This window comes from Physeter macrocephalus, chromosome 18 (genome assembly GCF_002837175.3).
Source record: "Physeter macrocephalus isolate SW-GA chromosome 18, ASM283717v5, whole genome shotgun sequence".
NCBI lineage: Eukaryota > Metazoa > Chordata > Mammalia > Artiodactyla > Physeteridae > Physeter > Physeter macrocephalus.
In genome coordinates this window covers 102,716,122-102,743,033 of record NC_041231.1, presented here as the reverse complement: position 1 = coordinate 102,743,033, position 26,912 = coordinate 102,716,122, and the positions used below count along the sequence as shown (strand labels likewise).

The 26,912-nt window shown below is 36.6% G+C and overlaps 1 long non-coding RNA gene across 1 annotated transcript; it reads left to right on the top strand.

Moving 5' to 3' along the window:
• The first annotated feature begins 72 nt into the window (after positions 1-72).
• Positions 73-26,410, top strand: LOC129391507 (uncharacterized). The gene is made up of 3 exons (XR_008615716.1): positions 73-334; positions 3,301-3,397; positions 26,320-26,410. It is a non-coding gene; the product is annotated as an uncharacterized lncRNA (long non-coding RNA).
• The last annotated feature ends 502 nt before the right edge of the window (positions 26,411-26,912 follow it).

The following is a 26,912-nucleotide window of genomic DNA, read 5'->3' as shown; positions in this document are numbered from 1 at the left end:
CGCGCAGGCGCCTTCAGCTCCGGGGCGCGGGACAGGAGCCGACGAGGTGGCCCAGCGGTGCCGGGAGTGAGCTACTACGCGCGCTAAACGCCGCGTCGGGGCGGTGAGCGCCTGTCGGGTGGAGTGTTCTCATCTTCCGATCCGTGCTCCTCGAGCCAGTGAAGCCCCCCAGGTTGCAGGGCCCGGTCCCCCGGTCCTTGTGGGCGCCCACGCAGGTGGCGCCTTCCCGGCCAGTGTCCGTGCGCTGGAATTTGAGAAGGAGGCCCAGTGGAGAACGTTGAACCTGGGTATAGAGACCGTTGGGGTTCCCTCTGCTTGATCCAAATGAGACGGGGTAAAGTCACAGTGCCTTTCTCTGCTTCCATATTTTACCTGCTTTCCGGGGAAGGTGATAATTCAGCTTGTGGCTGCAGCATCCCCGGTCCTTTTCATGAAAATGTCAGCGTTGTTTGGACAGTGCCACTTACTGCTCAGAACGTAAATCCCACAGCTCTAACAGCTCCCCAACTAAACATTTACCCTACAGTTAGGGCTGCATCTACAATCACTGAGATGCAGTGTTGTACAAACCGAGATGGGATCGGTGATGAATTGATTTGGGGGTAACGCTAAAATGATATGGAAGACAAAGATTACTATAAGGAAGGAACCTTTTTGAGAGCATGCTTTGGATACCCGGGAAAGGAATGAAGTAGAAGCACACCAGGCATCTCCTATTGTAAATGGTGGGTCTGGTTGGGCATTTCATTTAATCCTTGTTAGGTCGAATTTTTCAAATGTTGACTACGGCTTAGAGAATTTAAACTTCCTAAAGAAATAGTAAATGGTAGCCTTCCAATGATGCCATGCTGTTACCTGGATAACGTGGATTTAATGCTACTGCTAGGCATTTATACAACATGGGTCATGCACATAATCCATACATTAGAAATAGAAGCTCTCTGCCCTCAAGGAGTTACAGGTACACAGGAAAAGGTAAATGTCAGCATAAAACAACTTACAGTAGAAGAGGTGTTCTAAGGTATCATCTCCTTGTACCTGGACAATTACAGTAGTCTTCTGGCCGGTCTTTCTACTTCCCCTTTGTTTCTCTACTTTCCAATTCCTTTCAGCAGCTGGAATGATCCTTTTAGAACCTGCCAGAATATACAATTCCTCTGCTCAGAACCCTTTACCGTTTTACTCAGATTAAAATTCAAAAGCCTTACCATGGCTTCTAAGAAAGAGCTCAGTCTGGATAAACCACATCTACAGCTGCTGTTCAAAGTTCATCTAACCGTGTCCAAGCACACCAAGCAGCAGCACTCAGGACTTACTGTTCCTTCCGCACGGACCACTGCCCTCCCAGGTACCCACGGAACATGCCCTCTCACTTTCCTCCGTAGCTGCTCAAAGGTAACTTGACCTGACAGTTCTTCCCGGACTGCTTCATCTGGGAGAGCTAGCCCCTACACATACACACACTGTCCTCCCACTGCTTTACATGCCTTCATAGCAGTTATGATCACTTCCCACACATTTGTGGTCTGTGTCTCCCTTACCTCTTTGGCTCTACTGGAATGTCCCATGAGAGCAGGACTTTTGTCTCATTTATTCGCAGCGGTACTGCCATCATCTAGAACAGAGCGCTCCAGTACACAGTCAGCACTCAGTAAATACTTGGTGAATGAATAAGTGCCAAATGAGTGTTAGGATAGTAATAAGGAAATTCAGAAGAAGTCAAATGTTTCCTGGAGTGGTTTGTGAAAGCTTCCTTTAGACGACGGAATTTAAATGATGAGGAGGATTCACACTGGGTGGGTGGGGGCTGTTTGGAAAGGGGGAAAGGGGAGGGAAGGGTAGTCCGAGCAGAGTCAGCCAAAGTAAACAGAGACACTAGACAAGGCAGTAATCAAATCTACAGTAGTTCTAAATGCTGACCTCTAAAAGTATAACCAAAATAGGAAACTGCTAATAGCACGTCTCTGAAAATTCACTTTGCCTCATCAAGGCTAGTTTATCTTTCCCTCTTTACCAGCAAATCCCATCCTTCTTAGATTGTATCCATCAGATACTGTCAATTCCAGACTGATTGGGAAATATATTTAGAGAATAGTTGGAATTTGTTTTAAACCATGAAAAAGAAAATATCGAAAATAGCATAGAATTAAATGTTTAAATAAAGCATAAGTGACACCCGCATTTTAAGATTTCTCATATACATGAAGGACAAAGAAAATAATAGGGCACAAAGAACCAGCTGGATTAAATGTCCCTGCAATTCCTGTTGGAAGTCCAAAGGTATTATGTATGAAGAAAGAAGAAAATCAAATAGTTTCACTTTTTAAAACTCTCCCAATTTCAACTATGACAGTGCTTCATTATAAAGTTATGTTTATTCTTTGCCATAAGGTTTTAAACCACTACATATATAAAACAAGAAATAAAATAAATTATATATATAAATATATAAGTGGGTACCAGTCATCAGTAATTTTCATAAACCTAATCATAAAGATTAGCATGACTATTGTCTTGATGATCAAAGAGTTTATTTATTATGGGAATTGCTCTTTAGGAATCCAGGGTAAACTTTTTATTAAATCAAATGAGTAGTACTTTAATTAAATATTATAAATATTTTTAAATATAAAGGTCAATGTAACGGGCAATGTTGTGTCTCCCACAAAATTCATGTGTTGAAGTTCTAGCCTCCAGTGCCCTAGGATGTGACTATATTTGAAGATAGGCTCATTAAAGAAGTAATTAAGTTAAAATGAAATAACGAGGGTGGACTCTAATCCAATGATTTGTGACCCCATAAAAAGAGGAAATGTGGGTACAGACATGTACAGAGGAAGACCATGTGAAGACACAGCCAACACCTTGATTTCAAACTTCTAGCCTCTGGAATTGTGAGGAAATAAATTCTGTGTTTAAGCCACCCAATCTGGTATTTTGTTGTGGCAGTCCTGGCGAAGTAATACAGTCAGTGACATATTTTTACAGGCCAAATTTGAGCTGTGTGAGAGATGATCTGGAGGAGTACTTGTTATAGAGGAGGCATTTAACCAATACTGACTGGTGCATTGCCGCCCATTTACCCCTGTGATAACCCTTGTGGTCAAACAAAATTAAAGATGTGCAGCTACGAATTGGTTATAACTTCTGAGAAATTCATAGTCCTGTAGTGTCAAAAGCCTTTGGTGTCCTGACTCATATTCTCAGCATCCTTTCTAGTTTCTGACTCACTGGGGGGGACAGTTTCACGCAAGCTTCCACGCTGCTCCCTGACAGCTTCTCTCCTCTGCGTTTTGCCAGGCTGCTCTGCTTTCTGCCCCGAGGCTCTTCTGACTTTGCCTACCCGAGGCCAGCAGTAGCCCTCTCCGCTCACGCCATGCACAGCTTTCAAGTGTTGGTGAGTTAGCACTCCTGGGTCAGCTTTCAATCAGGAGACAGTAGCCAATGGGTAAAGGTTCTTGTCTTTCAACCCGTGACAGGACAGTTTTGTAAGACCATTCTCCGTGCTTCTTCAGAGGTCCTGGTGAAACTGAGTTCTGGTTGCCCACAGCAGCAACTTCAATAACATACTCTGGTATCATCTTCTATATCTTTCTCCCCATTCCCTTACTGCTTCTTACTAGGATCACCTCCCAAATGACCTGGCTGCGCACAAGTAGTTGTCTTAGCTTAAGCTTTGGGGGAAAACCAAGCTAGGAAGGTTGGTGTAAGAAGAAAGTCTCAAAGGCAGCCTCTCAGTTCTCTGGAACTGGGTGGCTCACCAGTCAGGTGGTGACAGGGATACCTCCTGGTGTGCTATGGCATCAGGGCTACTAAGGCACTTCCTACCTGTGGTGGATTGAATATGAAGATGAATCATTCATCTTCCTGGTTGCTCTGGCACTTGAATGGGAAAGGGACAATTGTACGTATAAGGCTGGCGGATTTGAATGGCTTTTTTTTTTTAAACCTTCATGGTCAGCCAGCTGTCAACTCAGGGCTCACCATGAGAGCTAGAAAACCCCCATATCAATATTTAACTATGGATATGAATGATTAATATTGGAATCGCAGTGCATGCATAGACTCATGTTACTGTTTTAAAAATTTAGCCTAAACATACTGTTGCAAAAATATCCATTACTGCATGCAGTAGGGTTAAACTAGACACACAGCAATGAAATCAATAAGGACAAATAAAGTCAAAATAATTTACAATTATAAAGCAAGAATACGAGCAATTCAGAACCATAACCAATTTGATTGATGGTATACTTTTGGACAACTTTATTGAAGAATAATTGACATAATCTACACGTTCTTAAGGTGCACAATTTGATGTTTTGATATATGTATATGCATACAAACATCTCCAAAATCAAGGTAATGAGCATACCTAGTACCTCCAAAGGTTCCTCCTGTCCGTTTATATTCTGTCCCCCCGACCCAACCCTGCTGGCTACCCTTTCTGCAAGCAACCATTAATTTGCTTTATATCACTATCAATTAGTCTGAAATATTAAGAATTTTAAATAAATGGAAACCTATCTTATATACTTTTTTTGTCTGCCTTTTTCCACTGAGATTAATTATTTTGCTGTTCACCCATGTTGTGTTTATCAATAGTTAATTCCTTTTTACTGCTAAGTAATATTCAGTTGCGTGCGTTGTACACTTTGTTTATCATTCCACTTGTTCATGGACTGTTTGGGTTGTTTCCAGGTTTGGCTGTTATTCATCAAGCTGCTTTTGAGCCTTCACGTACAAGTCTTTGTGTAGATAGAGGTTTCATTTCTCTTGGGTAAATATCTAGAAGTGGAATGGTTGGGTCATATAGTAGGTGTTTATTTAACTTTTTAAGAAACTGCTAAACTGGAAATTTGTTCTGTTCTATTTCTCTTTGTAACTAAACTGTTGCAAAGTAGTTGTACCATCTTACATTCCCACCAGCAACACATAAGAGTTCTGGTTGCTCCCTATCCTTGCTAACACTTGGTATGGTCAGTCTTTCGAATTTTAGCCATTTAGTAGGTGTGTAGTATTATCTCACTGTGGTTTTAATTTGCAATTTCGTAATGATTAGTGATATCAAACATCTTTTCATATGCTTATTGGCATCCCATATCATCCTATATATCTTCTGTATTTCTTGGTGAAGTGTCTGCTCAAATATTTTGCCCATTAAAAAAATTGGTTTGCTTGTTTTCTTACTCTTCATTTTGGGAGTTATATATATATATAGTTATATATCCATAGTTGTATATAGTTACAGTTATATCTATCTATATCTCTCTATATATACATGCAAATCCTTTTATCAGAAATGAGATTTTGAGATATTTTCCTCCATGTTGAGGTTTCCTTTATCATTTTCTTTACAGCGTCTTTTATAGAGTAGAAGTTCTTAATTTTAATGTGGTTCAATTTATAATTTATAATTTTTTTTGTGGGTATGCTTTTTGTGTCATATCTGATTAATCTTTTCCTAACCCGAAGTCACAAAGATTTTTCTTCTGTTTTCCTTGAGAAGTTTTATAGTTTAGGTTCTACATTTAGATCTGTGACCCCATTTTGAGTTAATTTTTGCTTTTTTGATGAAATTTTTAGTTCGCCTTGGTTTTTGCAAGTTATTTTTGTTGGATTTTGAATTTTAGGTTGATGTTTTCCATTCAATACTTTAAAGATGTTTCGGCAGAGGATCTTTCTGCTTGCATTGTTTCCAATGAGAAATCTCCTGCTTAGGACCTACCAAAGGTGAACATTATTCTTGTGGAGTTTTGTTTTTATTGTTCATATGTCTTCAGGACATAGATTGTGACCACTTAACAATTAGAAGTACATTATTTTAAAGCAAGATAAACTTAAATTCCTCAATAAAATTGATTGCTTGTATTTTCAAATGAAATCAATAGAAATGGTCCTCCAGAGACATAATTTTGGGTATGTCCTTAGCCAGGGCACCACACTGTACATCTTCAGGGCCTCTCACATTGGTGTCTTAGGAGACAACCTTACAGCAGGGGTTAGATGGCTACTCTGCATCTTTGGAATAAAACAGTCACCACTTAGCAGAACCTAGTGCCTGGCAAATCAGTCTTGTACCTATTCTAAGGGGAGAAATATTAAAAGGAAATCTCTGTCAGGAAATTTTGCCCAATATGCTTTTATGCAAATAAGTTTTGATTCATTGATACAATTAAATAAATTAAAAATTTATAGTTTGTATCGAAGCTTTCATTTGACCATAAAATACATTATTGTTTGTTTTTTAGATTTTTTTTTTACCGACTGCTGATAAGGTGCAGGCTTTTATTACAATATTAGCCTGATTTGTGGAAGTCATACTAATATTTGGTTAGTTCAAATTGCAGTTGAGGCAATGTGTCATATTTAATACTAGAAAGTAGGTAAAAATCTCAAATCACTTACAAAATGCATAATGAAACTCTTCCAAGAAATTAGTAGCATAATGTATAGATATACTTAATATGTAAAATAATATTCATTACTTGACATAGAAACTGCTTTCTAAATACATTGTAGTTTTGCATTTCAAAGAAACAAAGAATCAAAGAACCAGGAGGAAATTTGTTCTGTTCTATTTCTCTTTGTAACTAATATTGGACCAATTCATGACAGAAAGGTAGGTTTTTACCTATTTCTGTTTTCTCTGTACTCTAGAGAAGTTTCTACAGTTGAATAAATACAGTTAAATAAAACCTGGATAGGTAAATGATGTGGCTGTTTTCTTTTATCTTTTAAGATATTGTATATAAGTTTTAAGGAAATTACTTCTTTCAGCTTAAAAGCTAAAGCCCTGAAACCGAAGTATTGTAATCAATGACCAATAAATCAAGGATGTGGTTTAATGTGAAGGATTTTCTCCGTCCTTTGAATTAGTCTTAAAAATGAGATTTTGTCTTTTCTTATGAGAAATGTGTTACTCAGCTATGTTTACCGTGAATTGCTGGTTCTTTGGATCATGTCTGTTATACTGATGGTTGCCAACCTGATTACCCCATATCACAAAATTTTAGTGTCTTTCTACTGGAGTTCTTACTGGGTTAGTGTTCATTTTGAAGGCATAATCAAGTCCATAAATTGCTAATAGAACTGTTGGATTTAAAGCAACTAGCTGAAGTCTCTTTCCCCAATACCCTCTTAGCAAATCCCCTCCCCACCTCTGAAATTCTCTTAATCAGTTTTCATTACAACTATATAATATGTGACCGTGATTCAGCTGCCTTTAGTTTAATTTCATCACAACAGCCTTTCATAAAATAAGCTTCTCATTCCTTTGGATATATATATATCCATTTATTTGATTATCTATCTAATTCGAACAAAGGCTCTGTTACTCTGTTTATACTGTGTGTGATCATTTTAATGTGATTTAGGTCTTAACCGCAATATAAGTTCTTTTTGAAGTAGAATGGCTAGCTTTCATTCACTTAGACATTTAAATGATCTGCAATAGGACGAAAATGGAAAGAGAAATATTACTTAAAACATCTTGTAACAAGAGTCTATTGGATTCATCAGGGAAAAAGGCTGGGGACCAACTACTTGGAGAAAAATGGCAGCATTTTGATTTATTCCTCTTCGGCACGCTGTCGTGTAGAAGATGGTGTTTTCCCTTACCTTTCCCCCCTAATTTTTTGTCTTAAGTTTGCTAGGAAGAATGGAATAAAAGCAGTGTATTTTTCAGGCTTATGAGATAACAGGAGAAATTCCATTCACTGTGTGGCAGCACAGGGACCAGGGAATAGCTGACGCCACAGGCACTTATACATGAGACGCGGGCTCTGTTTCCAAGGGCGCTGCTGAGCACAGCCTCGGTGAAGAGCACCCGATTCTGGGGAGGTGTAGTGCACATCACCCTGCAAGTAAGACTCAAACCGTCTTAAAGCCATTTAAAAAAATAAAGTGGCATATTCTCATATTATATTAAAGGTCACTATTCATGAGAGGTTTGAGAATACCAAGAGTTGCACGCAAGCTGCATCTTCTCATTAAAATGGTTTGGGGGGCAGTACCCACTGATTATTATCCATTATTATTGCTATTGGTTCTGGGACGGAAGTCCAGTGTCATCATTCCTTAAAAGCCAGTGGATTGACACAGCATTTTCAGTTATCTGCAGTAGTGAGGGTTATCTATTACATTGCCAAATTTGGTCTTTTGCTACCCGTTGGGAATTCACATTTGGTGTGCTGGAGTACCTTAATTGTTATGAAACCTAACGTCAGAGGCTTTAACTGCTTTGCACACATTTGAGGAGGACAGGGTATTTGGACAGTCTAAGTAGCAAACTCAGTTTTGTATTGAATTAGCTGCATTAAGCCAGGTAACCCCTCTGAAACACATTCTGTTGAATAAGAGAGATGCCAATGTGGAAAAGATTCATCCTCGCTTCTAATTTAAGTATCCTGCTGGGGTAAAGAGTTTTGTTACAATACAGTCTGACAGCTGGTTAGTTAACAAACTTTCAGTACCAAAGCGATTGTAAATAGACTGAATTGGACCCGTGGTTTGGAAGTAACACTTCTTACTAGCTATGTGTTTTTATTAACTTCTATGTGAAACTACATGTACACACACATATATATCATGCTATATCTGTGTGTGAGTGTTAAATGCTTTTGGTACGAAGTTAGAGTTGTTTAAAAGATCCGTTTCACTCTGTTTAGTAGGTGATTGTTAGCAAGACACGGCTTTAAAGCATTGCTTAAATTACTCCCTCACGTACTTGTGTGCTATAGCTACAGTATTGATGACCTCTGATCAAGTTGTTAGGGAACAAGGGTAGCAAAATGAATACTGCCTGGAAATCCAGAGATCTGAATTCTAGCAAGGCTCTGCCACTGTCACGCTCTATAACTGAGAAGTAGCATCCTTCCCAAGAGCCCTCACCATTGTCCCCTTGCTGAGTAGGTTAACAATCCCATCTCGTGGGCCACCACAGTTTTTATACGCACTTCTGTTTGCTTCTATTAGAACAGTAATCACAGTGTTTTCCGGTTTCCGTGCTTCTCTCTCTCTCTCTCCCTTTACTGGTCTGTGAGCTCTAGGAAGGCAGTGACCATGTTTTCTGTTTACCTTTACTGTCTTATGTAGTACTTTCTGTATAGGGGTCACTCAGCGCATACGAGCTGAACGAACAGATTTGTATGGGAGGGAGTTGGAATAGAGTATCTTGAATAACTCAATTCTGTTTATAACTGGATAGTTGGTACAGTTATTTAATATAAATGGTCTGTAATAAATTTAGTTGAGTGAATGATTGCAAAGCTATCGTTGGGATTATACCAGATTACAAATTCCCAGATTGACTGGGTTTGCCTTGGACATCTGAGGTGTGTTATTCATTGGTTTGTGACTTATTAAGAATAACTGGAATATTTCAGAGTCATTCAATCACATTATGAACCTCAACAACGGAAGAAACGTTTGTTATGGCTGTTCACGAAAGAGTACAGTCTGAAGGTTATTTTGTCTTACCTTTAAAAATGGATTTCTGAGTATTAATCTCATTAGATCTTGGAGCACATTAGTTACTGATATTGCTAAAATGGGCAGCGATGCCATACTTTTAAATTTTCTTGAAAGCTCCAACGAGAACATACATGCACAATGTAATTCTGGATGGTTGAAATATCTAAAGGTATGCAAATTTAGAGGTAGTGATATTTAATATCACTATTGGTGATATTATATAGAAATTATATATTATATATATTATAATTTAAGTGATTTTGAGACTCAAACAAAAGGATTATTTTAGTCCTCCACTTTCATGTAAATGTAGGGGTGGGTCTTCATCTGGATCTGAACCTTGGAAGAAAGTCGGCAATTTGAGGATTGAACTCAACTTGAATTATTTCCTTTTCTTTTGTGCTTAATTAATAGGTTATGCTTCAGACTACTGGTCAGAGAAAATGCCCCAGACATGTTTTATTCTGGTATTTCTGGATTCTTTATTTAAATATTTATATAATTTTAATTTTACTGTCTTCTTTAAGTTTTAATGTTCTTTATGATTATGAAATATATCCACATAGTTAAAAATTCAGAAGTTGCAGATGCATATGTGATGAAAAGTTGATCACATACCCCTGGTCTCATTTAGTTAGTTTCCCCTCTCCTAAGACAGCCAATGTTAGCGATATTTAATATATTTCCAGATCAGTTTCCTTATCTGTTTTTTATTTTATGAAATCATATAATTCTCAGTTTCCAGCAAGCTTCTTGAGAGCAGGGTTGATGTCTAATTATCACAGTGTTTTACCCAAGCAAATATGTGTTGAATGTTTCAGTAAATCATAAGCTCAGCCAAGGCCAGCGTCTTCGCTATCTTACATGAATATTTATAATACTCATTATTAGTGGGAATGCACTCCCTGATAGTGTTTCTCCTTCTGAACCTTCAGTCATTTGGTTTCACTAGGCTGGATTGTATCCTCTTCTACAATTTTTTTTTTTTTTTTACAAATTCTATAATCCTTCAAATTTTGGATATACATTTTACACCTCATTATTGTCTCATTCTCCTCCCCATTCTCTGTCTTTACATACCTTAATGCTTAATACCATATGGGTTACACCATATTATCACAATCTCTTATTATTCACTTTTGCAGATGTACAAAGAGTTCCCATATGCCCCACCCAGTTTCCCCTATATTAACATTTGTATTAGAGTGGTATAGTTATTACAGGTGATGAACCAATATGGATACATTATCATTAACTAAAGTCCATAGTTTGCATTAGGATTCACTCTTGGTATCTGTGGACTTGGACAAATGTATAAAGACGTATCTTGTATCCACCATTTAAAGTATCTGACATAGCAGTTTCACTGCCCTAAAGATCCCCTGTGCCCCACCTACCTATTCATCCTTCCCTCCCTCCCCCACGAACCCCTGGCAACCACTGATCTTCTACTGTCTTCATTGTTTTACTTTTTCCAGAAGTTGTATAGTGGGAATCATATAGTATGTAGCCTTTTCAGATTGACTTATTTTCTTTAGCAATATGCATTTAAAGTTCTTTCAGAGCTTTTCATGGCTTGATAACTCATTTCTTTTTATTGCTGAATCATATTCTAGTGTATGAATGTACCACAGTTTATCCATTCACATTTTGAAGGCCATTTATGTTATTTTCTGAAGAACAATTTTTTCCCTTATGTGATGTTTAAAAGATTAAGTAAATGCAGAAGCAAAAACTATAGCTAATATAGTTTATTATTTCCAGAAACAAAGGATATTAGAAAATATGCCTCATGGTGAAACATTCAATAAAAACCTCTTTAGCTCTGAAATCAATATTTCATCAATATATGACAGGATTTAGATTTTGAAAATAAACACACTCCTTTTGTCATCATAAAAAAATTTTTTTAAATTTCATTTTCTGTGTAATCAGAATCTCCAAAAGCATGAGAGTGTAGAGAGAAATCTTTTCTTATGGATGTTTATCTCATTATTACATCTCAAAAATTTTTTTAACAGGAAAGTTTTCAGTGTATATTTTGTTAAGGCTTATATTATAGAGTCCTAGAATGTACAAAGGGAGCGTAGAGTCATCTGGTCCAATCGGTCGCCAATATCTGAATTTCTTCTCTGACATTGAAGGCAGGTGGTCTTAGAGCATATGTTTAAATGATAGGAAGCTTACTCTCTTACAAGATCAATGGGTTTCATTTTTTTTAGGTAACTCTAATCATTAGAAAAGTCTTCCTTTTATTGAACTAAACTCTGTTTTCCCATAATTTTTACCCATTCATTCTAATTCTACTCCATGAATCAGAAAGAAGAAATTTGATCTTTTTTCCCAAGGATAGTCCTTTGAATATTCAAAATAATATAATCTTTAGCTTTATTATAGCTAAAGATAGCTATAATATCTCTCTGCATATTGAACTTCCTGAGCTCCTTATCATCTTAGATATCTTCCTCTGAATGGTTGTGCAGATGCCACTGTTCAAAAACATTTTGTGGACGCATGCCCAAGTTTTTCTCATTCATTCATTCGCCCTGTTTTTGAGTGCCTGCTACCTGACAGACTTTGTTAGACGCTGGGGATGTAATGGTAGCCACTTCCTTGGCGGTCCTGTGGTTAAGACTTCGTGCTTCCACTGCAGGGGGCGCGGGTTTGATCCTTGGTCAGGGAACTAAGGTCCCACATGCTGCGTGGACAAAAAAAAGATGAAACGTATTTCCAAGGGGTGAATACAGACCAACAAAAAAGTAAAATCAAGTAACAATAAATTGTGATGAAGGAAAGAAACAAGGGGCCAAGACAGAGATGAATGGAGTGGGGAAGCAACTTCAGAAAGGTATTGAGGGAGGACCAGCCTTAAGGAGAGAAATTCAAAGGAGGAACATTCCAGGTCGTCGTGGTCATATGTGCTAGAGCTCTGAGGTGGAAAGGACTTCAAATTCTAGAAGCTGAAAGATCACTGGCATTAGAATGCAGCGAGGAAAGGTGCATGTGATGGTTTTAAAATATGTCTGCGTATCTTTTCCTAAGATGGAGACTAATTTCCGCCCCTTAAATCTGGGCTGGACTTCGTGATTCTCTTCTAATGAACGGAAGGTGGCAGAGGTGATGCTCTGTGACTTCTGAGGCATGGTCATAAAAAAAAAATAGCTTCCACTTGGTTTGCTCTCTCTTGGATCGATCATTTGGAGAGAGGTCAGCTGCCATGTCATGAGCTAGCAGCCTGTGGAGAATCCCTTGTGGGAGGGAACTGAGACCCCCCCCACCCCTGCCCCCAAGCAAGTGCCAGGCTGTACCTGTGAAGGACCCATGGGAGTGAGAGCCGTTTTGGAAGTGGATCCACCTGCCCCGTCAAGCCTCCAGTTGACTCGGCCGCAGTCAACACAGTATCCACGGCCTCCTGAGAGACCCCAAACCAGGACCACCCAGCTAATCCACTTCGGAGTTCGTGACCCCCAGAAACTTTCAGACATACCACATTTATTGCTGTTCTGAACCGCTAAGTTTTGAGATAATTTGTTGTGCAGATAACTGAAAGAAAAGGGATGTGTCAGGCAGATTGCTTTTGGCTTCAAATAACATGAGACCCAATGAAAAGCATCTTACAGTGAGGAGTTTATTGGCGCCCTTACTAAGAAGTCCATAGGTGGGGCTTGGTCAGTTCTGTGGTACCGTCGCACCCCCAGGTGCTGGCCACTTTCTGTTCTGCCCTCTGTACCATGTCGGTGACGTCCCCTCACAGAACCACAAAATTGTAGCAGCAGTTTTCAGTCATCACCCGGACGAGAGAGGCATTTCCTCCTGTGTGTGTTTCTACAGATAAGGAAAATCTCTCCCTCACAGTTGGTGGCCAGAACTGAATAAAATATCACACGTAAACCAGTGTCTGGCAGATGAGATGGCAGGGGCTTTGGATGACACCTCCATTTCTGGCTTACGCCACTAGCTGGAAGGTACTGTTTTTTTTTTTTGTTTTTGTTTTTTTCTTTTTTAGGTCATGTGGGGAAAATCAAGAGTTCCATCCTGTATATGTTAAATCTGAGATGTCTTTAAGACATGCACGCTGAGACGTCAGGGAGCAGTTGGCTATCTACATTTGGAGCAAAAAGAGGAGATAAAAATGTAAGCGTCATCAGCAAAAAGATGGTTTTTGAATCCATGTAGTTGATGGCTTGACCCCAGGGGAGTGGATGAGAGGTGACAGCAGGCCCACAGCCAAATCTGAAGAACCTCAGCATCTCAGACCTGGGTACAAGAGGAGCCAGTGAAGGGAAACCTGGGTAAGTAGCGGGGAGGAGGACAGGCAGAAGATGGCATCCTGGAAGCCGCAAAGGCAGCATTTTTCAAGGAGGGAGCGTTTAACTGTGTCCTTTTTGCCAAAAGGTTGAACTAAATGAAGATGTATAAGTGACCTTTGGATTTAGCACAGGATGCTGAGGAAGGAGGTGGATTCATAAGAGGACAAAGGATTCATGGGGCCTGAGTGAGTAGAAACAGCATGCAGATACAACTCCTTGGAGGAGTTTGGCCCTGAGGCGGTAAGGGTAGCCATAAGGGGATGTAGGATCAGCAGATGGAGTCTAAAGTCAGAAGACACCAGAGCACATCTCTATGCTAATGGGAACTTTCCCTCATAGAAAAAGAGAACGATTGACAATGCAGGAGGAATGAAGGACAGCCCAAGGTGTAAAATCCCCGAGAACAGTGCACACACACATTTATGCACATTCCTATGTAACTTTAATTATTAGAGTACAAATAGAATATCCTTTGTGTGGGGAGAGTAATTTAAGCAGTATGTTGGATCTATTAACTATTCCTCGGAGAAACAATTTGCAAAGTGGCTAAAAATCCAGACTGCTAGAGCCAGATTTTTGCGGTTTCAAATCAGCTGTGTGACCTTGAGGAATTTACTTAACCTCTCTGTGCTCCACCTCCCTAATTTTTATAAAATGGAGATAGTAGTAAAAGTACCCACCTCATAGGGTTGTCATCAAGGTCACCTTAGTTAATGTACATAAAGCATTTAAAGCAGTGCTTCGTCTATGGTAGATGCTCTGTATGCTAGGCACCTACTTGATAGTATTGGCTGGGTTTGGTTCTACTAAGTGATTTAGGCTAAAGGTACTGTTATCAGGAAAAAAATATTGATTTAAATTTTATTATTATTTTTACATGATATGGGGGTTATGTGTAGAAAAGTATATATTGAGATGAACCTCAAATAAAAAAGTGAAATTTACATTTTGAAAGATCGTTATCCTAGCATTATTAAAATCAATTGGTTAGTCTTCATTATTTATTATTTTCTTCTTGTAGGAACTCTTGCCTTGAAATATAAAACTTGACAAAACATGATCACTAGACATTCATCAAAAGCATCCAAAGGGTATTTGGGGGAGGCAGTCAAGGTGCTAAATTAAACAATATAGTACGAAATGGGAGATGGATTCAAATCTTGTACTACGTGCGTAGCACTTTCTTCCTCCCTCGCTGAATGTTAATTCCCACCCTAGAATGTCTAGCGGCTTGCAGGAGTCTGCAAAGATAGAACATTTATGGGAATTAATGCTCGGTGGGTATACAACACAGAGACCCTGAAGAACTAAAAAAGCATGAATAAATGTATTCCAATTACAGGCTAATGCAGGGAATGGGTTTATGGTGCTTAGAGGTCTGGATCAGCTCTCTGACAGCCTGCAGCCATTAGGAGCCCCTCATGACTCGCCTGCGATGTGGGCATTATGGAGTGATTTTTACTTTACTGCCTTTTCCATCAGATCATCCCCTTTCTTTCACACACAAGGTTAATTCACTTCTTGATCACATTATTTCCTCGCTGCTCTTTGACAATATAAAAATTCTGAGCGGACAGCTCAATCCCTCTTCTATCTCAGATTTGATTGTTATGGTATTGCCTGGCGTTCCCTCAGAGGCCTCCAGCAGCCTTTGCCGTACTTTATGACACTTAAATGGCTCGGCTACAATTTCTCCATCTATTCACGAAATGCTGTTAATAACTCATTTCCAAAGAGGCCCTTCTTTATGGCTTGGCATTAAAGGAATTTTTATTAGGTGCCAGGATAGGTGACACACAGCCCCAGTAACCAAAGAGTTAATTAATCTGTTGAAATTTATTGCCTTTTATACTGCACTCAGTGTGACAGTCCCTAAGAGAAACAGATACTATATTTACAACCCAGGTTGAAATATTCAGTAATATAGTCTGCATACTGACCTACTCCATCAGTGTATGCCTTCTGCTGGAACATCCATTAATCACAGAAGATGAATTTGTATAATCTATCTTCTTTCTTATTCTGAGATTCCAATAAATATTGAAATAATAATTTATTGATTACCTTGCAATATAAATGTGTAGTAAAGTCACCCAAGACATTTGCATGGTAATGCATTTTGGAAGTTCTTGGCATTCTGTGGGAATAAAAGGCAAAGCTGTAATAGGAGTGACATGGAATACTCTTGTAGGCAGAGCACCAAACTTAATTTCATATTGTGTGTGGGGAAACGACAAGGTAGTTTCTGGACTACCAAAAGTCGAAGCCACAGGCACGATAATTACATTCTCCAAAGTAAACATCGTGAGTATTTATTATTGCATTTGCACCTTACCTTCTTTGTGTTTTACCCCCAGAATATTTTAGACCACAAATAATTTCTTTGTGCCACCTTTCACTTGTAAAACCACTTCTTTCCTGCACGTAATACAGGCAAAGATGAAAAGGGTATAGGTATGGTGGGTACTATCTTCCATTTAATTCCAGTAACATCTTCTGGGACCATTTTATAAATTCTCAGTCTGAATTGTATATTTCCTATGACTGTTGTTTGGATAGTCCTTTGGGTTCTTGCCCTAAATCTCAGTTCACTTCTACAATTTTCATGAGTTTTTTCTGTTACTTATGCGGCAATGATTTTGTCATAATTTTAGGATCATGATAATTTTTGCATCAGATCTGATTTGGTCCAGAAACATTGGAGAAATATATGAAAGGTGTTATAGAACATTGAGATATCCTTGTGAATCAAGCACAATTATTGTTAAAAACTCTAAATGTCCTTGTGTCTGGATATATAATATTACGCTGTTTGGGTGAACATGAGCTGAACAGCCAGCACTTCTGTTCTGCACACGTACCAGCAGCACCAGCAGTATTACACCTTCGGGTTTGTTGTAGGTGCAGTTCTAGCTGAATTCAATCACATTCAGTTAATGTGGCCCTCTTCTAGTCTCCATAATAATTCATCCCAGTTTTGGGCAACTCTTTATGATCAGGATAACTCTGCAGAGTGGATGAAATTCTAATGTGTGAGGTTTGTTTTCTAGTGCTTTCCTGGCAAGGTTAACCAGATGGTGAAATGTAATAGCTTGGAAAATCCAGTTTTGATATACAGTCAGTCATTTCTGAAATGATAATGAAAAAGCAAAAAGGATCAGAGCTTTTCAAATTCACTTTTTGGTCATGAAATTGAAAATAATGTACTTTTTTGGAGGCTAAAGAAGTATCTCATCATAATTCCCCTGACATTTAAACCTCTTGGCTATGTATTTCTAAAAGAAGACAAAATATTTTGAAAATTTTGCCATACATTTTTATATAGAATATATTTATATCACATTTTTTCTTGTGAAAAATTGTGAAACTTTTTAATGTCACCTGAAAGTGTTTCTGATGTAGATTTCAAAATAAAATACATTTTCTTAAGTGTTTTTGGTAACAATAATACCAATTAAGTCGTATATTTCTTCTATATTTTATTTCGATGAAACCTCAAATCAGGGATAACCAATATAATATAGACTCAAGCAGTTCCTGAACCTTATTCTGCTATAAAACTTGCTAATTTGGCACAGATATTATTCTTTGAAGATGGACAATATATCGTTTTTTCATCAGGTTTGATTTCTACGGATTCGGTTATTTTAATGATGGATTAATTATGGATATATATATACTTAAGTATCTAACAAAAGAATTATGTTGATGCATTCGATTATTTCTTTAGTGATGAGGTTTGCTATGAGGTGGCATATTACCACATAATGATTGTACTACTCTTCCTCTTATTTTTTTTGGTCCATTTTACTCATTGGTATTAATAGCTGTTCCTTGTTCTACTCATGTAAAGTTACATTCTGATTTAAGCTCTCCCTGGTGTTTGGCTAATTGGACTACTCATTTAAAGTATACTATGTTTTATTACCTTATCTTCCATGGTATTTTACATTTTGGATTGACTGATTCTAATTCCTGTTTCACAGTAGTATAATTTCACAGTAGCACAACCTTGGGAATCCATTAAGTTTGGCCTTTAAAACACTGCTTTATTTTTCCCCACACAGTAGTGAAAAGCTGTGGCATTTTCCAGCATCCACATTGACTCGCTTTTCATAACAATGCTACTTTCCCTTCCCTTCTTAATTTAAATCAATGCAACACAATATATATTTATTAAGCACCCATTACATGGCAAGTTCTGTGTCAGGTACGGACTTGAATTGGCATACGTGCTTCTCTCAAGCGGTTCAAAGTCAAAGTCTGTTAATTGAGACAGAAGAGTAACAAATGACGATTTTTAAAACCCTTCTTGGCCCCTTCTCACACAAAATCTTTAATGTCAGGGACTTGAAGTTGAATAATTTTGGAAGCTAACCTTTTATTTAGCTTTCATCCAAGGGCAGGTACTTCATTAAGCACTTGAAGTGGATTATTTTACTTAATCTGCACAAGGCTGCGTGGCAAGTACTATCATTGTATCATCCCCTTTTTACTGATGTGGAGGTGAGTTACAGAGAGGCCAGGGCACCTTCCCAGGCAATCCTTCCCGTGTACCACCTAGGGGGGATTGGAATGCGGCCACCAGAGTTCAGTGCTGGGGCACTTCACCACTCCCTCTCCCAGTTCTGCAGGATGAGACACAGGTTATTTAGAGTAAGAACTAACCACTCTTTTTGTCGATTTATTGCTCACCTCTGATTATTGAATCCTTTCCCCAGAAATTTACAATGCCCCTCCATCATATAACGAGTTCCCACATACATATGAAACAATTTCTAGGCTCTGTTTTATTCCTAGGTAATCTGTACTATTCTTTTGGTTTGTCTGTTCCTACCCTATTCCTACGCTGTTTTAATGGCTATAATTTTATAAAACTTTCAATGTCTGATTGGGTGAGTCTCTCCTTTTTCTTATTCAAAATGTGTTTTCTCTTCTCAGCTCCTACGTCTTTAAAAATATTTTTTATGGTGAAATTTATTATGCACACAAAAGAATACATAAAAATTTATGTCCAGTGTAAAGAATAAATAAAAAGCCATCACGAACCTATTATTCAGGTCACGAAATAAAACATTGCTTTGATATAGTTCTCATTATGATCCTCCTTGATTTCATTCTCCTCCCAACCTCTTCCTTCTTCCAGAGGTAACAGGGTCAAAGTTTTGGTGTTCATCTTTCCCTTGCTTGTCTTTATAGTTTTTCTATCTACATCAATAACATATTATTGTTTTATCTGTTTATGACACTTATAGAATGAAAACAAATTGTATATAATTGTCTAAGACTTGGTTATTTTTTTCCATGTTGTGTTTTCGAGATTTACCCATGTTGACGTAAGTAGCTATAGTTAATTTATTTTCACTGTTGTATAATTATCCATTATATGAATACAGGCATACCTTATTTTATTGCAATTTGCTTTATCGCCCTTCCCAGACATTGTGTTTTTTTTGTAAATGGAAGTTTTGTGACAACGCTGTGTAGAGCAAATCTATTGGTGTCATTTTTCCACACTTCGCGTCTCTGTGTCACATTTTGGTGATTCTCATATTATTCCAAACTTTTTCATTGTTATTATATTTGTTATGGTGATCTGTGGTCAGTGATCTTTGATGTTACTACTGCGAAAAGATTACAACTTGCTGAAGGATCTGATGATGGTTAACATTTTTAGCAATAAGATTTTTAAATTACAGTATATTGTTTTTTTAGACACGATGCTATTGCACACTTAATAGACTATGATAGAGTGTACACATAACTTTTAAATGCACTGAGAAACCAAAAAATTCATGTGACTCACTTTATTGCAATATTTGCTTTATTGCTGTGTTCTGGAACTGACCCTGCAGGATCTCCGAGGTATGCCTGTATAACAAATTATTTTTCTATTCTACTGTTGATTGATATTACACCCATTTCAGATTTTGCAGTTATGAGCAGTGCTGCTGTGACCATGCTTGTACATACGTTCTGGTATGCATGTGTAATGGTTTCTCTCAAGTATACACTAATTAGTGGTGTTGCTGAATCACAGGGTAGGCACACATTCAAATTTATTAGGTTATGTCAAACTGTTTTCCAGAGTGGTTATATCAGTCTATTTGCCTGTCAGCGGTATGTGGGAGTTTTTGTTACTCTACGTTTTGCCAACCCTGTGTTGTCTGACCTTAAATGTTTTTCTATTCATAGGTATAAAACAATATTACATTGTGGCTAAGTTTTGTTTCTCTGATTATTACTATATATATGTGTATATTTGTATATATTCTATTGCTTTTTTCTTCTGTAAAGTGCCTGTCCACATCTTTTCATATTGTGTTGCTTGCCTTCTATACCTTGATTCATAGAAGTCCTTTGTATATTCTCAGTATAAGTTCTTTTTCAGTTATGTGTGTATTACAAATATTTTCTCCTTGCTTGGAGCTTATCTTTTTACTCCTTGGTAAATTTTAGTCATCAGACTTATTCAGTTTTAATGTAGCTCAATTTATAAATATTTTTCTTTGTAGACTATACTTTTTGTATCTTGTTTAAGAAACATTTGTTACTGTGGGTCGTAAAGATACTTTCTTATATTACCTTTTAAAAGTTTTATGCTTTTGTCTCTCACATTGATTTTCAATCAACCAATAACTAATTTGTGTGTGCATGTGTGTGCGTATATGTGTGTGTCTGTGATATGATACAGGAAATCTAATAACAGTTTTTAATAGGAATAACTAAAATGCCAGCACCTTTTTGAATAGCCCATCCTCTTCCCACTCATAAAAAGTTCCAGATCTGTTATAAATCATTATAATCCATTTTGCATGGATTTGTTTCTAGATTTTCTATTCTGTTCATGTCTATTTATCTGCTTATACCACAGGGTCTTAATTATATAGCTCAATGATAAGTCTTCAAGTCCACTAACTTCAGACACCTCCCCAACTTGGTGGCTATTTTAGGGCTTTTGCTCTACCAAATAAATTGTAAAATCAACTTGTAACTTCAACAGTAACAACAACAATAACAAATCCAGTTGGGATTTGGATTCGATCCTTTATAGATTAATTGTGGGAAAATATACATTGTTATGTTACTGACTCTCGAGGAATATGAAATATCTATCTACTTAGGAATCTTAAATGTCTTTCAATAGAACTTTATAATTTTAACCCTAAAGAGCATGCATATATTTTGTTGGATTCATTTCTAAAGTACAATTCATTTTTGTTTCTTGTATAATTTATTTTATTGACATGTTTTAAAAATCACAGTTTTTGATGGTTGCTGGTACAAAGATTTGCAACTGAATTTCTGTATTGATATTTTTATCCACCAAAATTATTTAACTTATGTATTTGGAAGCCATATTATTAGGATTTACACAGGTTTGTACTTATATCTTCTTGGTGAACTGAATCTCTTACCAATATTTAGCAACTTTTAAAATCTCTGGTATATATTGTGTTTATAGTCTGTTTTTTGTGGTGTTACTATGATTATGTCAGCCTTCTTTTAACTAGTATTTGCTTGATATATCTTTTTTCCATTACTAGACTTTCTAGTTTTCTGTGTCCTTATGTTGTAGGTATGTCTTTTTTATGCAGCATATAATATTTTGAATTTTAATCTTATTTGGCTGTCTCTGTCTTTGATTCGGAGGGTATAGTCCATTTACATTTATTGTACTATTGATATATTAAATTGGGCTAAGCCATCTTTTCCTTTCTATTTCTATTGCTGTAACTCCACTTCCTTGCCTTCTTTTTGATTAATTTCTTTTGTTTATTTTCATTCAATTATTTTCTCCTCAGCCTGTTTGGAAATTACTTATTCTATGTCTATTTTTTTAGTACATTACCTATTTTAACATGCATTCTTAACAAAGCCTAAAGGTAGTTAATAATTATTCTTTAATTCTGAATCATGTGAGCATCTGAGAATATATTAATGATCCACCCTTCTAAAGTTACATTCAATTGTTGACAAGTATTTTAGTTCTCACTAAGTGATAAGTTATTGTTATTTCTTCATTTTGTCAATTTTTAAAAGATTTTTTTCACATATTTTCAAGTATTTTTGCTTATTGGTAATTCTTATAGAGATTTTCTTTCTAGGATTATTTCCCTTCTGTTCATAAATTTATGAAATTTTTCTTTATTGAAAGTCTTCTGGTGATAAACTCTCTACTTATTTTGATTTTTTTTCCCCAGATGTCTCTGAGTTTTATTTATTTATTTATTTTATTGATGTATAATTGACACATAACATTATATTAGTTTCAGGTGTACAACATAATGATTTAATATTTGTATACTGATGAGGTCTTTATAGCTTGACTGGGTACAGAATTGTATGTTGACAGTAAAAGACAACATGCTCACAATGAATGAAAATGTAGTAAATCTCAAGAAAGAACTATAAACTATAAAAAGAACTAAATGGAACATCTAGAACAGAAAAAATACAATATTTGGATTAAAAATATTCCCTTAAGGGTCTTAACAACATATTTATGAATTAAAACATGTCGGCTTACTTGAAAACTGATTGATAGAAATTTTATCGTCTACAACTCAGAGAGGGAAAAGAAGAAAAAAAAATGAACAAGACTTTATGAGGCTGTTGTAGCCATCTTGAAGTAATAGATGGACACCCCCCCCACCCCCAATGTGGTTCGGATATCGACATTGATGATTACCCCCCCCCCGCCACACACACAGCAAGAGAATATGAAAAAGTTTATTACTCACATAATAAGGCTGTTTGGGAGAGCTGAGCAGTCCTCTGGAACTGATCTGAAAAAGACTAAAGAGAGTAAGGAAAGGTTAATGCTCTGAATCAGTTGCTGGTGTCTATAGAGAAGCTTTATTATCAACTTCGCCATCTGTAGGGCAGAAGGGGAAGAGGAAAAGACTTGGTTTAAAAGCTGTCAGCAGTTAAATGTTATAAAATGGAACATATTCATATTACAGAAACAATATCAAAATGTCTAAAATATATATAATTGGAGTTCGGGAGGCAGAGGAGAAAGAGGATGTGTCAGAAAAAAATGTTGGAAGATTTTTATGGTTAAAAATGTCCAGATTAGCTGAAGACTCAATATATGCAGATTCAAGAAGCCTGAAAACTATGGACCAGTTCTTCCATGGGACAAATACTTAGGAGTGGGTCAACTAGTCATGTTGTATATCAGGCAGGGCTCAATCAGGAGAAGAAACCATAGCAATTTAAGCTGTGGAAGTATAATACAAAGAATTATTAAGCTGCGATAGGAGAGGGACTATATCGATGTAAAGGGAACTCTAAAGGCTACTCTAGGACTGAGGAAGAATACCCACAGGATGATATAGTTGGAAGAGGGGGGCCTTTCCCAAAGTTGGAGCTAGATCTCACTGGAGAAGGTATCGTTGCAGCCTACTGATTGGTGGAAAACTTCCCTGGGTTCCTGTGCCCAGCACTCATCCATAGTTGCCAGGCAAGCAGGAAACAATGCTCTGGAATACAAGTGAGCTGAAGATGTGGGGCAGGTACACAGAAGCAGTAATGCCGTTGTGAGCACAAGGTCTTCAGAACATGGTGTCCACCTCAGGAGGGCCTTGGCTGTTGCTAAGGGGTTGCATGTTCTGAGCATGCAGCTGGGACGTACACCACTGAATACCGTTGACAGGTTGTGTGGCAAGAATAAACAAAACAAAACAAAACACAGCAGACCAGAACAGTGAAGCCCCTTGTTCCTGCAGTGTTTCTCTAGTGCCCTCTACTGACCAAGCTTAACATTGGCTCACTGTAAAGGAGAAATGCTTAAAGAGTGCAGTCCACTATTGCAGAGCATGTTCTGAAGGATGAATTTGAAATTAAGAAGCAGTAAATTGATAACTAGCCTGTAAAGTATATGTTTAAATTTATAAAACACTGTTATACTGTTTTCTGAAGTGTTTGTACCAGTTTGCATTTACACAATAGTATGAATACAGTTCCAGGTGCTCAAGGTCCTCAATAATGCTTGGTATTGTCAGACTTTCAATTTTATCTACGCTAATGTGTATGTAGTAGTATTGAAATCTGTTTTGATTTTCATTTCCCTATTAATAGTATTGTTACGTGCTTATTTACCATCCATATATTTGCTTTGGTGAAGTGTCAGTTTGCAAGTATTTTCTCTCAGTATGTGCTTGTCTTTTCATTTGTTGTCTTTGGAAGAGCAGGTGACTTTAATTTTGATAAAGTTTAATATATCAATTTTATAAGTTTATGCTTTCTAAATTCAAAAATATTTTCTCCCATGTGTTCTTCTAGACTTTATATAGTTTTAGCTTTTATATTAGATTATCTGGCACAATTTAAGTTTGCTTCTGAAAGATAATGTTGTGTTTGTTTATATGTTTATGCAAATAGCTTCAATCATTCCAGCACCTTATGTTGAAAAAAATTTTCTCTCTTCATTGAATTGCCTTGGTGCCCTTACTGAAAATCAATTCACCATATATGTTTAAGACTGTTTGCTAACATTTTGTTAAAGATTTTTGCATATATATTCATTAGGAATATTGGTCTGTCCTTTCCTTCTCACTTGTTACCTGGAGTTGTCAAATTGTGAGGTTTGAAAGCACAATCCTCTGTACTTCCAAGTCTTCCCAAGACTTCCAACACCATCTGAAAGTTTGAGGGGATCCCCCAAATCAACTGCAGGTTTTATAATTGCTAGAACTCACCTAACTCATTGAAAGCTATTATGCTCACAGTTAAGATTTATTAAAGGGAAAGGATACATTAAATCAGCTGAAAGAAGAGATGTATAAGGCAATGTCTGGGAGGATTCCAAACGTGGAGCTTCCATTGCCCTCAGCATTTGTTACCCTCCTGATGTCAGTGTCTGACAATTCACATGGATACTGACAACCAGGGAAGTTAACCCCAACTTTCGTTTTTGTATTTTGTATCTCCTTCTTTATATTTAAAGTGGCTTTCTTGTAGACGTCATATAAGTAGACCTCATTTTAAAAATCTAATCTGATAATCTCTACCTTTTATGTGGATTATTTAGACCATTTATATTTATTTTGATCATTGTTTCTGTTAGGTTTAAATGTGCCTACTTTCTGTTTGTTTTCTATTTGATAGAGCTATACTTTTGCTCCTTTCCCCCTCTTATTTGCCTTCTTTTGAATTAGTAGATATTTTTATGATTCTGTTCCTCACTAACATTGACTTATTACCTTATTTTGTGTGTGTGTGTGTGTGTATGTGTGGCTGCTTTTGAATTTACAGTATACATTTTTAATGTATCGCATTCTACCTTTAAATATATTACATTACTTTACATATAGTCTATAAGAGTCTTACAACACTGTTACTTCCATTTGTACTCTATAGTCCTTTGTACTACTGTTATACATTTTATTTCTACATATTATAAATCTCACAGTTCATTTTTATTTTTTTCATTAAACCATCAATTATCTTTTAAGGAGATTTTTTTTTTTCTTTTCTTTCTTTTTTTTAAATAAAAAAAAATCCTTAATCTTACGGTAAGGAGATTTAAAAAGAAACAAGAAAATGTCTTTTATATGTACCACATATTTATCATTTCCACTGTTCATTCCTTTATTTAGATCCAAATTTCCATGTGGTTTCATTTTAATTTTGCCTGAAGAAGTTCCTTTAACGTTTCTTGTAGTGCAGTACTGCTGGTGATGATTTCACTCAGCTTCTGTTTGTCTGAAAATTATTTCTTTCATCTTTAGTTTTGAAAATTATTTTTAATGTGTATAGAATTCTGGAAAGTTTTTCTCTTAATACTTTAAAGATATCTCTCCATTGTCTTTGCCTTGCATCATTTCTGACAAGAAGTCTATTTATTCTTTCAGTAGTTCCTCTGTATATAATGCCTCTTTTTTCTCTAACTTCTTTAAAAATAAAATTTATCACTGGTTTTCAGAAATTTGATTATGATGTACCCTGGCATACTGTTTTTCACTTTTCTTCTGCTTGTGCTTCATTGAGCCTTGGATATGTTGGTTTTTAATTTTAATAATATTTGGCAATTTTTTGTTCATTATTTCTCCAAAAATATTACCTGTTTCCCTGTCTCTTCTGGGATTCCATTTTCACAGATATAACACTGCTGAATATTGTTCCACAGATCACCGATGCTCTGTTAATTTTATTTAATTCTTTTTCTCTCTGTGGCTTTGGATAGTTTTTATTGCTATGTATTCAGGTTCAATAAATTTTTTTTTCCTCCAGTGTATAATCTGCTGTTAATCCCATCTAGTATATTTTCCATTTTAGCTAATCCCATCTAGTATAATCCCATCTAGTATATGTCCCATTTTACTTACTGTATTTCTCATCTCCAGAGGTTCCACTTGGGTCTTTTTTATATCCTTCATTTCTCTTTTTATCATGTTGTGGATCCCTCTCCCTTCTTGCACATATAGAGCATATTTATGGTATCTGTTTTAAACTCATTTTATGCTATTCTGTCATCTGTGTCATTTCTGTGTTTTGTTGTATTGATTTTATTTTCTTTTGTTTACAGGTCACATTTTCCTGCTTCCTTTACATGCATTATCATTTTTTAGAAATTAAAACAAATTGATCTGTATAGAATTTAATTTTTAAAACATCTTGAAACCCCTAAAAATTAAAGAATATCAGTAGAATGTTCTAACTCTGAAAAGGTAGAAATCATTGATCTGACCAAAATTGATATTAAAACATTAGATTCATATTGGAATGCCTCATTTATATCTATATTTTTCCTCTCATACTTTTTTACTCACAACATTTTAAAGAAGAAAAGGAATATAAATAATCTTTCTCAAATAATTCCACTCTCCAGGTGGCCTCTACTGATACCATGGGGAAATAGAGACCCATTACTGCTAGCCAGTGATGAAATTTTTGGCTCCCCAGTCAGAAATTCTAACAGCATCCTGGCCTCATTACAGTCAAGTGAAGATGGAAGACTTAACTCGAACTGAGCATTTGCTAAGGGTGAATGTGAAACTGAGGTGTTTTTTTTTCGTTGTTGTAGTTTTTGTTTTTTCTGTCGCGTTTAGCTAGAATAGAGTGGTGGTTGTATAAAGGTATTTTTACTAGGCTGTCACCTTCCCGATCCTTTGGCTAGAG